This window comes from Hyperolius riggenbachi, chromosome 12, assembly GCF_040937935.1.
Source record: "Hyperolius riggenbachi isolate aHypRig1 chromosome 12, aHypRig1.pri, whole genome shotgun sequence".
Classification (NCBI taxonomy): domain Eukaryota; kingdom Metazoa; phylum Chordata; class Amphibia; order Anura; family Hyperoliidae; genus Hyperolius; species Hyperolius riggenbachi.
In genome coordinates this window covers 87,014,561-87,031,598 of record NC_090657.1, presented here as the reverse complement: position 1 = coordinate 87,031,598, position 17,038 = coordinate 87,014,561, and the positions used below count along the sequence as shown (strand labels likewise).

General features: G+C 43.9%; 1 long non-coding RNA gene across 2 annotated transcripts in view; it reads left to right on the top strand.

Moving 5' to 3' along the window:
• Positions 1–17,038, top strand: part of LOC137541539 (uncharacterized) — a 104,630-nt gene that overhangs the window by 1,462 nt on the left and 86,130 nt on the right. For both annotated transcript variants that reach the window (XR_011025205.1, XR_011025204.1), the window contains exons 2-3: positions 4,155–4,302; positions 6,205–6,298. This is a non-coding gene — a long non-coding RNA (uncharacterized lncRNA). The remainder of the gene's footprint in view (positions 1–4,154; positions 4,303–6,204; positions 6,299–17,038) is intronic.

Below are 17,038 nucleotides of genomic sequence, written 5' to 3'. Positions count from 1 at the left end.
TCTTTTACAACGACGTCAACGGCGCTTGTAGATTTTGCCATATGGATCGGGGAACAATCCGTCACCGGCAAAGATCCCCGATCCATCTGGCTGTGGGGACTTGGCCAAAAGTGAACCAGAGGTGAGAGTGATATGGAGGCTGCCATATTTGTTTCCTTTTAAACAATACCAGTTGACTGGCACTCCTGCTGATCTGTTTGGCTGCAGCAGTGTCTGTATCACACCAGAAACAAGCATGCAGCTAATCTAGTCAGATCCGACAATAATGTCAGAAACACCCGATATGCATATGCTTGTTCAGGGTCTATTGCAAAAAGTATTGTAGGCAGAGAATCAGCAGAATAGCCAGGCAACTGGTATTGCTTAAAAGGAAATAAATATGGCAGCCTCCTTATAACTCTTACCTCGGATTTACTTTAAGTTGGGGTTATCATGGTTAATAGCCCACCTTGTATTACTGTTTGAAACAAGTAGCAAGTAACAAGATCATAGTAGTATACAAAACTACACCCCTGTTATATAACAGCAATTTCAAATGCTCCCTAAATGCTCTGAAAAGCGCTCTCGTGGGTTCCAGCCCTAAGCGTTTTTCTGAGGGCTTGTGATTGATTAGCAGTTTTTAAAAATCGCTCCCATTCACTTGCATTAAGATTGCAGTAAAAATCGCATAAAAATGGCTGCGTACGCGATCGCTGCGATTTTTACACGATTTCAATCATAATTATGCAAATCAATCACAAAGTGCTCAGAAAAACGCTTATAGTGTGGCTGAGCCATTAGAGTTGTACCCTACCTGCTCTCAGTGACGATACAAGTCACTCTTCACTTCCTCTTCAGTTTACAAATGCTGTGCAGCCAGCCAGCCAATCACCATGTGGCTTCTGTGCCTGTCACATGACATGCAACTGAAGCTGCATGGTGAATGGCTGGCTTAATGACACTTGCAAACTGAAGAGGAAGTGAAGAGAAACCTGTATTACCGCCAGAAACAGATAAAGTATAATGCTCTGCTCCGCTGCCATTCTGCATTATGTACTGGCCCAGGCCCCTCCCAGCTCCTGACCTGCAGAAAGGGACGGATTTACTGTGAGGCACTGTAGGCACATGCCTACAGTCGCCTAATGAAAGGAAGGCGGCTCACTCCCCTCCCCAAATGCCTTCCTCCCTCCTTACCTATTCAGAGTCCTGAGGGTAGTGTAAATGAGAGGTTTCTCAGCAGGGTCTTGGCATTCCATTGACCAGATCTCTCTTCAGTCAGGCGCACCTCTAGCTACCATTTACTTGGGGCACCTCTAGCTTCCTAATACTTGGGGTACCTCTAACTACCTAATACTTGGGGGCACCTTTAGCTACTTAACATTTAGGCTGCTTTCACAGTGGGACGTTAAAGTCCCACGTTAGAGCAGCCTGTAACGCAGCCCAACTCACAGCAATGATAAATCAATGGGCTGTTCACAGTGCCCACGTTGCGTTGGAGAGTAACGCTGCACGTTAAATGAAAGTGCAGCGTGCTGTGCATTATCCTCGTATTTGGCTGCGTTAGACTGTTTGCACATGCCCAGTAATGTTTGTTTTTTTTTTTTAAATGTGCCGCATGCGCCGTTTTCGTTTGATCCGTATGCGTCAAAAAGTACGCATCACGTACGCATCAAGAGACGCATAACGCAGTTGAATGTAACGTCCAACTTCAAAGCTAACATGCGTTGCGTTAGGGGCACGTTATGCGACCTTAATGTCGCATCAAACGCAACGTCTTAGTGTGAAAGAGCCCTAAGGGTACTTCTGGCTACCTAATACTAAGGGGCACCTGTAGCTACCTAAAACGGGCAATGAAAGTAAGAGAGAAGTGGAAACTAAGACAGCCAGCACACTTGCGGTGCAGTTTGGTGGGGGTTTGTAGGTTCATGGAGGGTGAAGTCTAGGGTGCCAGGACATCTGTGCCTATAGGCTCCTGTGATGTAAATCCAGGCCTGCCAGCAGATCTAGGGTGGGGGCTGGCCCCAATGTTCTGTACTGTTGATTTCCTGAGACTTTTAGATATTTTACATAACTTTTTTGATTAATTGGTATCCTTTAGGTGTTTTAGTGCTGTTTGATCTTGTGTGGCATCCTTTGTTCTTTAATATTTCGAGTTTTAAAGAGGCTGTGTCACTTTACATATAGGTTCCTACCCCTGAATGGATTTATAAGCTTGCCGTCTTCTCACTTAGGGCCGGTTTTAGTAACAATCGGACCCCCGGACAAAATTAACCTGGGGGCAAATGCCAGATCCTCCCCCTTCCCCAACCAAAATGCAGCATTAGGCAGCCAAATTTCACCCCAGGGCCCCTGAGACAGCTATGGTCCTCCACCCCCCCCCCCCCCCGATCACCCCACACTTAACTGTGCACCCCAGGGCCCCAGGGATACTGCTCTGTCAGTCCTTCAGTTACAGTCCAGGGTTCCAGGGGAGCACAGTTAAGTTGGAGGGGGGCAACACCTTGAGGGCCCCTACAGGCTCTAGGGCACTGGGGCAATTGCCTCCTTTGCCTCTATGGAAGCGCCGGCCCTGTTCTTACCATGACCCCCACAGCCCAGTAGTGATATTTACCAAACCTTCTTTGTGTTTTTATTGTGTGAAGTATTCTGAGTCACACAGAGAAGATGTGCACAGCACACAAGGGGTGATGGGAACTGATGAGCCACCATTTTGCCCGATAGTCTTATCATACTGACAGAGCTGACCTGAACACAAAAAAATGAACATTTTTTCCAAACCTAAACTTTGCATACGGACCATTTCAAAAACGTTCCTACTCTTTGTTTCATTAGAGATGGTAAATAAGATGTTAATAATTCCAGGATCTCATGCAAATTGGATGCAGATTGTATTCATCTTGGAATTAGTCCAATCAACAGGACATCCTATTGATGTGAACTTGACTAAAACTGCTGGCATCTAATGGACCCTCTCCATTCATCCCCTGTATTCGTCATGCAGTCATAAAACTGGAGGCATTTGCAATGCTCATTATGCATCACTGGAGATCAGTGGATGTAATAATTCCTTTATATTCTTATAAGCTAGATAAATATCCAGAACCATGTGGTCCTAGCACATGGCCGAGAGCCGGATCATCCACAAAGCACTTCTAGGCAGCTGCCTAGGCCCTGCAGAAAGTCTAGGAGCCTGGCATCCCACCAGATCTAACTAAAAGAGCCAGGTGACCATCAGCGCTGGGCAAAAGGGCTATCTTGCCTAGGGCCCCATTTTATTTTAATCATTTTCTGAGTACACCTACAGTTTTTTTCATCTGTCAAAACCATATAATTCAACTTGCAGACAGCTGGTTCAGACTCCTGTGGCCTTCATCAGTACACAGTATGCACTGGTTTAAGAGACTCAAAGACAAATTAAACAAATTAAACTAAAGCTCTGATACTTACCCAGGCTTAAACACGTCTAAGTCCCACGCCGTCCTCCTGCGGTCTGTCGTTCAGCCGCGGTGAGCCCCGGTAACAGGCTCACTTGATGCCAGTCAGGGTCTACTGCACATGTGCAGACCTCCTGCGCATGCACAGTAGACCTGGACTGGCATCACTGAGCCTGATTTACTGGGGCTCACCACGGCTGAACGGCAGACCGTGGGAGGGCGGCATGGGATGTTTTTAAGGGGCGGGAGGAAGCCCGGGTAAGTATCAGAGCTTTAGTTTAATTTTTCTCTAAGTCTCTTTAAGGCTCTGGGGGAAGGGCTAGAGAGAGTGATGTTTCAGGGTGCTCAGTTAATCACTTCCTGCCCCATGACTTGAAAATAAGTATCTGCACTCTCTTCCCTACAAAATCCTAGATAGCATTGTTTATAAAGGTTTTATCAGCTGAGAGATAAATGGAGTTCAAAATGAATGACAGAAAACCCCTCTCCTCCCCCCAGGGAATTCAATGGCAGGGCTAATTAGTAAACAAGTGAAGAATAAACATTCCAGGAGAAGACTATAACACATTGTATAACCTACTTAATTGTTACATCTAATACATTATGAAAATTAACTGTTTAAATAAACAAGAGATATAGACAAATAAAATGTGTGGGTTTATTGTACAATAGAATTGTTTACATTAAATCTATAATGTATGAAAGTGGATGAATTGTGTATTTTTTACTTTTTTACCTTAGTTTCCTTTGAACATGCATAGAAAATAAGGTAACCACTAAGAACAAATATCTGTCACAAGACCAGAGTAGGATGGAGAACCGAGAACACCATGAATTTTACTAGTGGATGTTAAGGAACTCAAAATCCAGTAGGAGCTGCTTGGCTGAGGTAGTCAATAATAAAGGGGTACATGCTATAGTAATGTTGAGAAATGTTGAACTAGAGCACCAGTTTTATTAATGTTGCAGTCACATAATGCAGCTTGCATACATCTTTATAAATGGTGATGGTGTAACAGTGTTATGCGTGTGAACATGTCAGTTACATGATTCCCCACTAGATGGAGCGTTTGATCCTTTGCATATACTGTACTGTACAAACTGTCTGTTATGTCGGTAGAGTATTGTGCCGTGTTAGCCACTATTAAAAGCAATAAGTCTTGAATCAGGATGATACCATTTATTGGCTAACTTAAAAAAATAAGCTATTCCGCCTTCATCAGACTCGAATCCTGAGTCTGAAGGTGGAATAGTTGAAAGCTTACTCTTATTTTTTTTAAGTTAGCCAATAAATGGAATCATCTTGATTATGAACTTACTGACATAACAGAAGATAGCTTATGTTGATGCCGGCTCCTGTGATTACAACAACCCCTTGCTCAGCTAAAAGACGAAAGGAGACCAGGAGCCCAATGCTGCAAAATTGAGTAAGATTCAGAAAAACAAATTGCTAAGTCTTTATATACTCTCAAAGGTGGGCTGCAAATCCACCGTCGGGGCAGGCGGGAAATGTATCGTTTTTTCAGGTCTGTGACAGGAACTGGTGGTCGCACTCTGAATGTTCTTTAGGACGTCTAAAAAACTATCACCTCTAAAGAGATACGACAAGACACTTAAAACGGGTGATGGTGCCAAATGCATAAAATATAGGTTAATAAGCTGTTGATCTTCTAAACAGAGAGGTAATCTTGCCTCTCTTGAAGAATTTGGACCAGTTTATTGAAAAAAAGTCTTTTATTCAAGCACATAATTGACAACGCGTTTCGCAGGAGTCTGCGCTGGTAATATTATCATTGGTTCAATCATTAGGGCCCTTAGAGCTGTCAGATTAATAATGTCTACTGTAAGTAATTGAAGAGGAACTGTAGTGAAAATAACATAATGAATACAATTGCTTATTTTTTTTACAATATTCATTTACAGATTATTTAGTCAGTGTTTGCCAATTGTAAAATCTTTCGTCTCCTTGATTTACATTCTGAAATGTATCACTGGTGGTGACATATTTAGTTCTGCCACTTGATCTGTGCGGAATGTTCGATACTGAGAGTTCTATGCACTCAGGGCTGGAACCCACAAGAGCGCTTTTCAGAGCATTTAGGGAGCGCTTGAAAACGCTAGCGATTTCCAAAAACGGTCAGCTAATGTTAACGGATGTGCCAACTTCCACTGGACCGTTTACGATTCCCAAAATCGCAAGGGCAGGACATGCAGCATTTTGTTAGTGTTAGCGCTTCAATGTAAAGTATATCATCCCTGGCGTAATCGCTCATCAAAACTTGCACGGATCGATTTTGCTAGCGTTTTAAAGTTAAGGTACAATGTAACAAAATTAAAAATAAATGAAAGGACCAATCAGACTTTAAAATGCTAATCGTTAATCACTACACAACCTCTGACAAATTGTTTACACTTTCTAAAATCGCTCCCTAAAACGCTCATGAAATCGCTTACAAACTGCTCATACAAAGCAATTGCGATTAGCGATAGCGTTTTGTAGTAGGTTCCAGGCCAAAGGGAGATATTTCCATGGACCATGGTCATGACATCACACTGTGGTAGGGTTTTCACCACAATATTAGCCATACAGATCCTTTGATTCGAGAAAAGGAAAAGATTTCTCATGGGAAAAGGGGTATCAGCTACTGATTGGAATGCAGTTCAACCCTTGGTTTAAGTTCCTCTTTAATTTACAGTACATTTTATTCTGGGACAGATGTACATCTTATATGAATGTGCACACATATATTTTACAATTAAAAAATTTTTCAAGACTGTGATCATTTAACAGAAAACCAGTGAAGAACAGAGACTGTAAAGCTGCAGTTCACCGGACGACAGCGAACCTGGACTGGACTCCTAACCAAAAATGTTTGTGCATTTAGGTAAGAGTCCTGGCCTGGGTATAATCAAGGGCAGCATTCACTAATGCTGAAAACAGCTGATTTTACCGAACACCTTCCCAAATTCCAATTCACTAAACACATTACCGCACATTAACCTTTTCCGGAATGCCTGCATTAGATCCTATGCCGCACTTGTGGCTGTTCTAGCCTGATGCGGCGTAGGATCTACGCCACCCGCCGTTACAGCTCTCCGACGCGATCGTGCGCACCCGAGAGGGGAGATTAAGCTGTATGATAGCAGGCATCTCCCCTAAGTGACCAGCAACCATCGCGTATGGCTGCTGATCACGTGATCACTACAATCGCCAGCGGATCAAAACGATCACCAGTAGCAGCTGCAGCGGTAGGGGGAAAGAAGAGGATCCACTCACCTCCTTGCTGTTCCCGCGACAATTGGCGCTCCCCACCGATCAGCTTGGCATCTCTGCTAAAGGGATGTCGGGGACGCACTGGACAGAAAACCCCGACTCATACACACAGCCCCCTGTCTCACCGCTGACCTACTACATGGCTGTAAATGACACTTACCGAGCAGGGCTTAGTGAATTGAGGCATGTTTTTTCGGTAAATTACCGAACTTCTGCCTCATGCGGAAAATCCTTCTGGAATTTGGAAAAAAAGTGTAAAATACAGAATGCGGTATTTTACCAAACAAAATGATTTTACAGAACTGCCGTTAGTGAATGCTGCCCATAGTGAGGCCCGACGATGGGATAGTGAATAGGACTTTGTGACACTGCAGTCACATGCTGCATGCACAGCAAGAAATTATCTCAGGGCAATCTAGATTTTTTACAAAATGTTTTAAGTTTATTTGCTGAATATGATGGAAGTTACAGAACCCCTTATAACCTTACCTAACCTTTCAACAACCCTACTGTGATCTGATCTGACCCAATCAATCTCAATCAGACAATCTCTGACAAACAAATTCTCAGTAAATGTGAATTCCTGCTTGACCCTGCTGCCCTCCTCGGCATGCTGCTGTGTGAAGGGAACATGTCTCCTCTTCAAACTTTCAGATCAACTTATTGCGACCCAAACTGGCGAGCACCAAAAATTATTTTTTTTTATGACCCATAAGGGAGCTTTATAATAGTGTGCCATTGGGTGAAGCAAGAGTCAGGATGAGAGGCATTACTTAGCTACAGGGGGTTAATCCCGTGCCACAGTTTTATTTTCCCAGCTTCACCGCAATGCATGCTGGGAGATGTAATCCATGGATGCAAGTACGTCTCCCAGCATGCATTGCATGCACCTGCCAATGTTGAAATGAAAATAAAACAGCAGCACTGTGCAGAAGAGATGGAGACCATCATACCAAGAGAGGACAACCCCTCTCCCCTGTACGTAAGTAATGCCTGTTTCAACCCAAGTCTGGTCCTTCCCCTTTCTTCTAAAGGCCCGCACCCACCACATGATTTTCACAACGATTTTTCCAAAGACCTGTGATTTCTTTTGAGGAGCGACGGGTGGTCGTTACTGCTATCTTGCGATGTGGGTACAGGCGTGCAATCATGCGAATGACGTTTAGCGATGCACTCCTATAACAACCATCACAGTGGATTGGATCTTTAAGATCCCGAACAACTCCGCGCAAAGTACTGCGATCGCTTGACTGCCCATTCGCGCCCGTTGTGTAACGTCTCATGTGAGACGTGTGAGCAGGAAGAGTCATCACTGAACGACCATCATCAAGGGTACAACGTTGGACCAGTCATGTGGTGAGTACATAGCTTATAACAGAAGATAGCTGCAAATATTCAACTTCATTTAATATAAAAAGTACTCCCATAATGCACCACTTCAGCTCGGTAAGTAAATATGCATATTATTCCTTTATGTCCCTGATAAGCCAGGCATACATCTAGAATCATTACTGTACAGTACTCCTGTGGCCTATTCATTTTACATAGTCATATAACAGGGTGTAGGCCTTCAGTGCTAAGCATGCATTGATATGGCTCTATTTATAGGACTGTCAAGGTAGTAGTGTTACAGAGTACCAAGTGACACACACGCGCACACACACACACTTTTTAGTGTGAGAGCTATATGCCTCTTTTAGGCTCTCTACAAAATACAAGTGATTTTAATCCTTCTAGAGCTCTCTCTAACAAGTCACCTTTACAACAATAGCTTGAAGTATGTGCCCTGTATGACTGGGATATTGATGGGGTAGAAGCCTTCAGTGGCACATTTTGGGATACCAGTCCTCTGGAAAAAAAGGCCAAAAATAACAGGCCATGATGACTGTTTCTTGGGTACAGTGAGTAGGTACAGTATAGGGCTTCAGTATCAGATAAATGCACTATTAGGCAGCATTCAAAACAAAAATGTGTTGAGTTAAAATAGATCAGTTCTGGCTAGCAGCCTAGAGCAGTGAACCTCACAGTTCTTTGGTCTGTCTGTGGACCAGGGCCGCCTTCAGGGCATCACAGGGGGTCTGCTGTATGGGGCCCAAATTAATCTGGGGCCTGGCAAGCAGTGCCACACTCAGGCCCCAGCTGCAGTCTGTGTCTGTCCGTTTCTGTCCTTCTGGCTGCCCATTAATGTGTTGAGAGAGGCTCATCCAGAGTTACCTTAGTCAGTTAGCGAATAAAGTAAACCTGACACAAATGGGAGAAAAGGATTTTTACTAACCTGGGGCTCCTTCCAGCGCCCTCTAGTACATCAGCTCCCTCGATACCCTTCCTGTTCCAATCAATGTGTTCCTGTGAAGTCTGCACAATCCAGCTGGGTTCTGGGACACTGCGCATGCACTGTGACCAAGTCACAGATTATTAGGACCACCTGTGTATAGCCATTATTGCATGACTATCACTTATTATCACCATGCATTTACATAGCTGATATTTTCTGCAGTACATGGAATCTAAAATAATGCATACTATTCAATGCCCGTAGCCAGGAATCAGGATCACTATCTATTATCACCCCTACAATCTAAAGCCAAGACCAATTAATTTGTCGGTATGTTTTTAGATTATTGGAGGACACCATGGCGGCTGAGGAAACCCACTCAAAATACGGGAGATCGGGCAAACTCTATTCAGATGTTCTTCTGGCTGCGACTAGAGATTCTGCAAGGCAAGAGTGCTGACCACTTAGCCACCATGTCATCCATTCCCGGAAACCACCAGTATCTTTGGAAAGTAAATTATGCATTTCAGTTTTCTGCAGTGGTTTATTTCCCCTAAAACAATCCATGTCATTTGACCAGAGACGTTTATCACAGTACATGGGTGAGGACCACTTGATACATGACCAAGGCCCACCCATGTTCCTTGGATCACAGCTTGAGAAAGCCTAGCCTAGAGTGAACAACAAAGTTCTCAGAAATGGAAGTCAGCCTAAAGCTAAGTACAGGCTTGAGATAAAAGTCAAGCATGATTCTAAAAAGAAGATGCAGCTGGAGAGAATGGGGAATTCCTGTACAAACAGGAGATTTTATCCGGAAAACAATCTCACATGGTCATTTTGGCCAAGTTACACGTCCGTACACAATGTAACAAAAAGATGGCGCTCTTTGTTAAGGTAGCTATACACTGGTCGATTTGCCATCAGATCCGACCAACAGATAGATCCCTCTCTGATCGAATCTGATCAGAGAGGGATTGTATGGCTGCCTTTACTGCAAACAGATTGTGAATCGATTTCAGCATGAAACCGATCACAATCTGTGGAGCTGCCGCGCTCGGCTCCTCCAGCTTCACTGAACTTCCTGCCGGGGAAGTTTAAACAGTAGAGGGCGCTACTGGGACAGGAAGTTCAGTGAAGCTGGAGGAGCCGAGCACAGAGAAGTGACAGCGGGGATACGCGCCGGCCGGAGCAGGTAATATATTGCCGCTAGTGTCGGTCGTCGGGCATTCAAACGCCGCTATCGACGCACTCCCGAGCCGCTGGCGATCGAGCGAAATCTTCCGCATGGACGGATTGACGGGAACAATTGATTTCGGACGGAAATTGATCATTGTGTGTCTGCGTGGGTTTCCTCCGGGCACTCCGGTTTCCTCCCAGATTCCAAAAACATACGGATAAGTTAATTGGCTCCCCCTAAAATTGGCCCTAGACTACAGTACTTACATAATATAGACATATGGCAATGGTAGGGATTAGATTGTGAGCTCCTTTGAGGGACAGTTAGTGACAAGATATATACATATACTGTACAGCGCTGCGTAATATGTCGGCGCTATATAAATACTAAATAATAATAATAATAATTCTGTCAGCGCTTGTGCAACGATTTCCCAGCAGATTCGATCACAGTGATCGAATCTGTTGTATATCGGCAGCAGGAAAATCGTTAGGTGTATTGGCCCCTTTAGGTGTGTATCCAGAGTGGGCTGCAGCAGATCCAGCAGAGTACTGAGCGCGCCCAGACTGGTGCTGCTGCTCTCTAAGGCTGCTCCAGACATTACATCTCATTTCTGCTACTTTAAACCCCACACTGCTGGACACTGCACACCTTCCTTGGAATTGACCTGAGACCTTAAAGACTTTCTGCCTCTTTGTGCCTGCCCTCTCCCATCCTGTAAGTAACTTTCATCGATTATCTACAGCATCTATGCTCAATAGACTATATTTTTCTACATATATTATATATTCTATCTTCAAACTCCTAAACAAAGGACTGTGTTTTCAAATCCATGCTGTCCATCCATGCATCTCTGTGTAAGGACAATTCAGTCTATACAGGCCCTTTGATCTCTGCAGGATACCAGCCACAGCTGTGAAAGTTCACACCTTGACTTTAAATAGGGCCTTTCTTAGCAGGAGCCCTGAGCTGTCTCTTGTCCATTCTAATGTGTAAACATCAATATTCAGCACAGACACTTCTAGCTGTATACCAACCAAGAAATATATATCCAATTGACAAATCAACAATAATTCTACTTAAGTCTGTTGGAATCTACAGAAAGACAAAGAGAGGATCCAGGGGACGTGGGAAAAGACGTTATTCACTGCAGAACCAAAATAACTCTGTGACAAAATCTACAGAGTACACCCAGCCAACAACCCTAATAGCTCCAGCACAATCCAGCAGAGATGACAGCCACACATCTGGAGACTGTTCCCTCCTGGAGTCCTCAATCTCAGACCTCAGCTCCCAGGGTAGCCCCATCAAGGCTGTCCTCTGCAACGTCAGATCAATAAACAACAAAACAGCAATCATACATGATCTAATAGAGTCTTCTGATCTGGCCTGCCTGACTGAAACCTGGCTTTCTGAACTTGTTGGCCCCACCCTGGAGGCAGCTGTGCCAACAAACTATTCCGTGATATACTGCAACAGGAAAGAACGCAGGGGAGGAAGGGTTGCACTTTGCTTTAGATCAGCTTTGAAAATCAGACCACTTACTGTAGGTCCTACCAACTCGTTTGAATGCTTGGGGGTGCAACTTTCAGCTGAGGAAAACATTAACATATTGCTGATCTACCGCCCACCAGAAAAATACTCAGACTTCCTTGAGGAACTTGTAGACCTCCTATGCAACCTAACACTGGAACACCCCAGATGGATTGTTCTTGGAGATTTCAATACATGGGTGGACGACTCCTCTTTACAATTTGGAAAAGAGCTACCTCGTGCCTTACATGAACTGGGCTTCCTCCAATCAATCAGCTCTGCTACTCACAGGAAAGGTCACACTCTGGACCTTATATTCCATACTGGGCTGTCAATAGCCAATGTGGAAATTAATCCTGTTGCCTGGTCAGACCATCACACTATCCACTTCTCCCTCTCAATACCAGCCGTCAAACACCAGGTCAAGAATCAAATAAAATATCGCCGCTTAAAAGGGCTAACACCTCAACATATCCGAGATAACCTTAGCTTTGATGAATTGACTGACTCCAGCTTGGACCCTGATACTCTGGTGTTTAAATACAACAAATGTGTGTCCTCCACCTTTGAGACCATTGCTCCTCTGCGCACCAAATATCTTACTCCACACCATCATGCACAGTGGTTTGATAACGCTATAAAAGAGCTGAAAAGACAAGGCCGAAAACTTGAGAGGCTGTGGCGCAAATCTCAGTCCCCAGAAGACAAACATGCCTTAATCTTCCACTTGAAGAGCTACCAAAAGGTAATCACGGGAAAAAAATCATCCTTTCTATCACAAGAGATTGCAAATGCAGTTAACAAACCAGCCCAACTGTTCCGCACAGTGGAAAAACTCTGCAACCCAGCATGTCAAAAACTTAATATCGAGTCTTCAAAGGACCTCTGTGACCAATTTGCCCATTTCTTTACAGACAAAGTCTCCGCTATAAGGTCCGCCATCCAACTTACAGCATCTGAGCCTAATATAGCGCCGAAGACCATTAGCAGAGACAACGTAACACCTTGGTCAAACTTCAAAGAAATTGTTGAAGAAGTCACATCAAGCATCCTCCTTCACGTCCGCCTAACTACCTGTGACCTGGATCCTGGCCCAACACAGTTCATGTTGAACTGCCCCAAACTGTTCGTACCGGTATTCCTCAAAATTGTTAACTGTTCCTTACAATCAGGGATATTTCCTGCTTTACTGAAGGAAGCAATCATCAGGCCTCTCCTCAAAAAACCCTCCCTGGACCCAGATGCAATGACCAGCTACAGACCTGTCTCTAACCTCCCCTTTCTGGGCAAGCTAATTGAAAAAGCTGTATACCTCCAGCTAGAAGCCAGAATCCTACAAAATAACAGTTATGACCCATTCCAGTCTGGCTTCAGGAAACACCACAGCACTGAAACTGCCCTCATCCAAATATGCAACCACCTGCTCATGGCAAGAGACAGAGGAGAGTGCTCGATCCTCATACTGCTAGACCTTTCTGCAGCCTTTGACACAGTTGACCATGACATCTTGATAAACAGGCTACAGGAATACTGCCGCATTGATGGCATAGTACTTCAGTGGTTCCAATCCTTCTTGAGTGGCAGAACCCACAAAGTGTCTATGGGGCCCTTCCTGTCCACCCCTGTAACACTTAAGTATGGGGTGCCCCAGGGCTCAATCCTCTCTCCCCTGCTTTTCACGATTTACATGCTACCGTTGGGAAAACTAATCCAAAAACATGGCCTGACATACCACTGCTATGCAGACGACACCCAACTATATCTTTCCTTCAAGCCTGGTGTGACAGACCCAACTTTAACTATAAACGCCTGCTTACGTGAACTACAGCAATGGATGAATGACAACTGGCTGAAACTAAATGCAGACAAAACTGAAGTCGTTCTGATTGGAGGGCAGAGCATGATAACAAAACAACTTAACTTGCAGACTTCACCACTGGGAATAGGAGGCACGGATCTACGCAGCTCTGATCATGTGCGTAGCCTGGGAGTTCTAATTGATGAGGATTTAAACTTCAGAACTCAAATCTCTGCTGTGGTGAAATCATCCTATTTTCACCTGAAGAACATTGCAAAAATCAAGCACCTCATACCCCCAGAAGATCTGCCAACCTTAGTCCACGCCTTCATCACATCCCGACTGGACTACTGCAATGCTCTCTACACTGGCCTTCCAAAAAAGGTCTTGTACCGCCTACAGCTGATACAGAATACTGCTGCCAGACTGCTAACCAACCAACCAACCAACCCCGTCACTGCCACATAACGCCAGTCCTGCATTCCCTTCACTGGCTACCTATAGAATGGAGGGTCCTATTCAAGATCGGCCTACTGACATTTGAGGCCTCTTGCACACTGCACGCGATTCCGATTCAGATTCCGCTTTTTAATCAGTTTTTACATTCGATTCAGATTCCGATTTGCAGTGTGCAGGGAGCAAACTGCAAATCAGAATCTGAATCGGATGTAAAAACTGATTAAAAAGCGGAATCTGAATCGCGTGCAGTGTGCAAGAGGCCTAAATCCCTGAATAATCTAGGCCCTGGATACATGAAAGATATGTTACAGCTGCGTAGCAATCCCCGCATTCTCAGATCCACAGGTTCTAATAATCTAGTCATACCCAGAGTCCACTTGGAAACGTTTGGTCCCAGAGCCTTCTGTCATGCTGCCCCTACGTTTTGGAACTCCTTACCTCAACAGATCAGGACAGCCCCATTCCTTGGACGTGTTTAAATCCAGACTGAAAACCCACCTGTTCAGTCTGGCATTTGCAGAAATATAACTTTTGTTGTGTGAATACTTCATCCTACCAATTACTGAATCTGAGAGAGTCTAAGCGCTTTGAGTCCTATGGGAGAAAAGCGCTATAGAAATGTTATTGTATTGTATTGTATTTTTGTATTGTGACTTGTCTGGTGAATTGATAATCTAGCACGGTTGGCGATGCCAGAAACATAAGGAGGAAGCCACACTTTTGTACGTTAATCAAAGTTTCTGGGTTTTCTTCAGTAATTAACAAGCAGAAAAAAGATTAGAGTAAATCATGCTAGTGATGCAGAACGGCAATAAAATAAATTACTTGGGAGATTCAGGAACAGAGCTGTCGTCTTATAGCAGATATAGAGCCTCTGGCTTGTGTTGATGTGCAGCGTCAAAGATTTTTATAGTGGGATTGGCCGTTCTGCATCATAAAAGGAAAAAACCCTTAAAGCACACCTGAAGTGAAAATAAACTTATGAGATAATGAATTGTATGTGTAGTACAGCTATGAAATAGAACATAAGTAGCACAGATATGAGTCTCATATTGTTTCCAGTACAGGAAGAGTTAAAGAAACTTCAGTTGTTATCTACGCAAAGGGCTTCTCTGAGCTATTGACCCAACTGGGTCGAATACAGTCCTGTTTTTTTAAGCACTTAAACAGCCAAGAAACAGTCAGAGAAAGCTTGAGATAGGGTTTTACTGCAGCAAAGTTCGAAAGGTCATTATCTCTGCTTTGTTTTATAGCTTAAAAGACAGTGGGCTTGATTCACAAAGTGGTGCAAACTGTTATAGCACGCTGGTGAAAAGCCCTTTATCACGCCTAAACTCAGTTTAGGTGTGATGAAAACAAACTCACGCGAAATTTCCGCGCGTAAACTTTTGCGCGCGTAAACTTTTGTGCACCCATTAAACCCTATGCAACTTTCTGCACGCACCGGACTTTGCGCGTGTAAAACTTTGCGCGCGAGTTTTTTTTCCTGAAAACGGTGCTAACCTACTCGTGCAAAGGTTATCACGCCTAAACTATTTTAGGCGTGCTAAGTAGGTTAGCACCGCTTTGTGAATCAAGCCCAGTGTGTTTTTAAAACTGCAACTGTGACAGAATGATGCAATATGTTATAAAAAAAAAAGTTATGTAACTGAAAATACAAAATATGAGACTCTTTTCTTTGCTACTAATGTTCTGTTTATCCATACTACACATACAATTCGTTGTATTATAAGTTTTCTACTTATCGGCTTGCTTGAAACTTAATGTCAAAAAATAGGCCTAGCTAATACAGTACTATACCCCACTGTATATACATACCAGGAACTCTGTATTAAATGTTAAAATACAGTAACTGAAAGTATATGAACCTTGGGGGAGCCATGGAACCCAATATTTAACCAAAGCAGAGCCCACAAACAGCCAGAAGTTGGCCTTCACACCTTTCAGTACTTCTTGGGATTTGCGCTGGTTGGTTGAGACATGCCTGATCTGGACATTTTCAGCCTGACCCAGCGATGTATTCTTGCCTCTTGGTCCTGAGCAGTGAGCAGGCACTGGCGGCAACGCATTCTTTTCTCAACAGAGAGTAAGTGATTTTACTGATTAGAAAACCAAGCCTGATTCCTTTTTCCTTCCCTGGTTCCTGCCTGTGTCCCCAGTGACAACATCCCCCCTCACTTATCGCTCTCTATAAACCTGTTTGTGAGGCACAAAGTTATTATTTTTTAGCATTTATATAGTGTTGACATCTTCCTCTGTGCTTTGCAGAGTATTTAGTCTTGACTAGGGATGGTCAGAAATGCTGATTTCTGATCCAGCTGAATTCTAAATACCGAAAATGCCGATTACCGATTTCGTGGATTTGCCATTTCCAAAGAAAGTCTTTTTTTTGTTTTGTTTGTAATTTTGTTAATAAAGTTAGTTAATTAAAATATTCTGAGTATTGGATCAAAGAATGCAGATTTTTACCATGGTAATCGGAATACCACAGAAATTTTAGGCCAACTACGAGACTCAGAAATACTCGGTAGTATTCAAGTCTTGTGATTGGTCTAAAATTAAAGCAGTAATCCGATTTTAGCTGAAAAATTCTACATTCTCTGAATGGTCCAATTTTTCCGAGTTCTGTGATTGGGTTCTGTTGCATCACCGTGGCATTTCTGCAAAAAAATACAATTTTGGAGACCAATTCTGAATACTGTTGCAGTAAGTCCATTTCTGAACAGAACTTTGGAAATAAGTATTTCATTGAAATTTTCCGACCATCCCTAGTCACTAACTGTCCCTCTGAGGGGCTCACCATCTACAGCGCAGGTAAAGGAGAGCGCCGGGGGATATCTCTGGTGCTCTTTTTATCAGGCGCTGATTTTACATGTATGCCACAATCTAATCCCTATAATAGTCATATGTCCATCGTAGTCTAAGGCCAACTTTAAGGCCCGGTTCACATTAGCGGGCGCCGTCCGGAATCGCCGTGCCGGAGCCGGACCGCATGCGGGACGGACGGAACGGACGCACGGCATAGCAATGAAAGCCTATGCGTGCGTTCACATGCGTCCGTTTCGTCCGGACCGGATCCAGACCGGATCCGGACTCCGGCATAAGACCC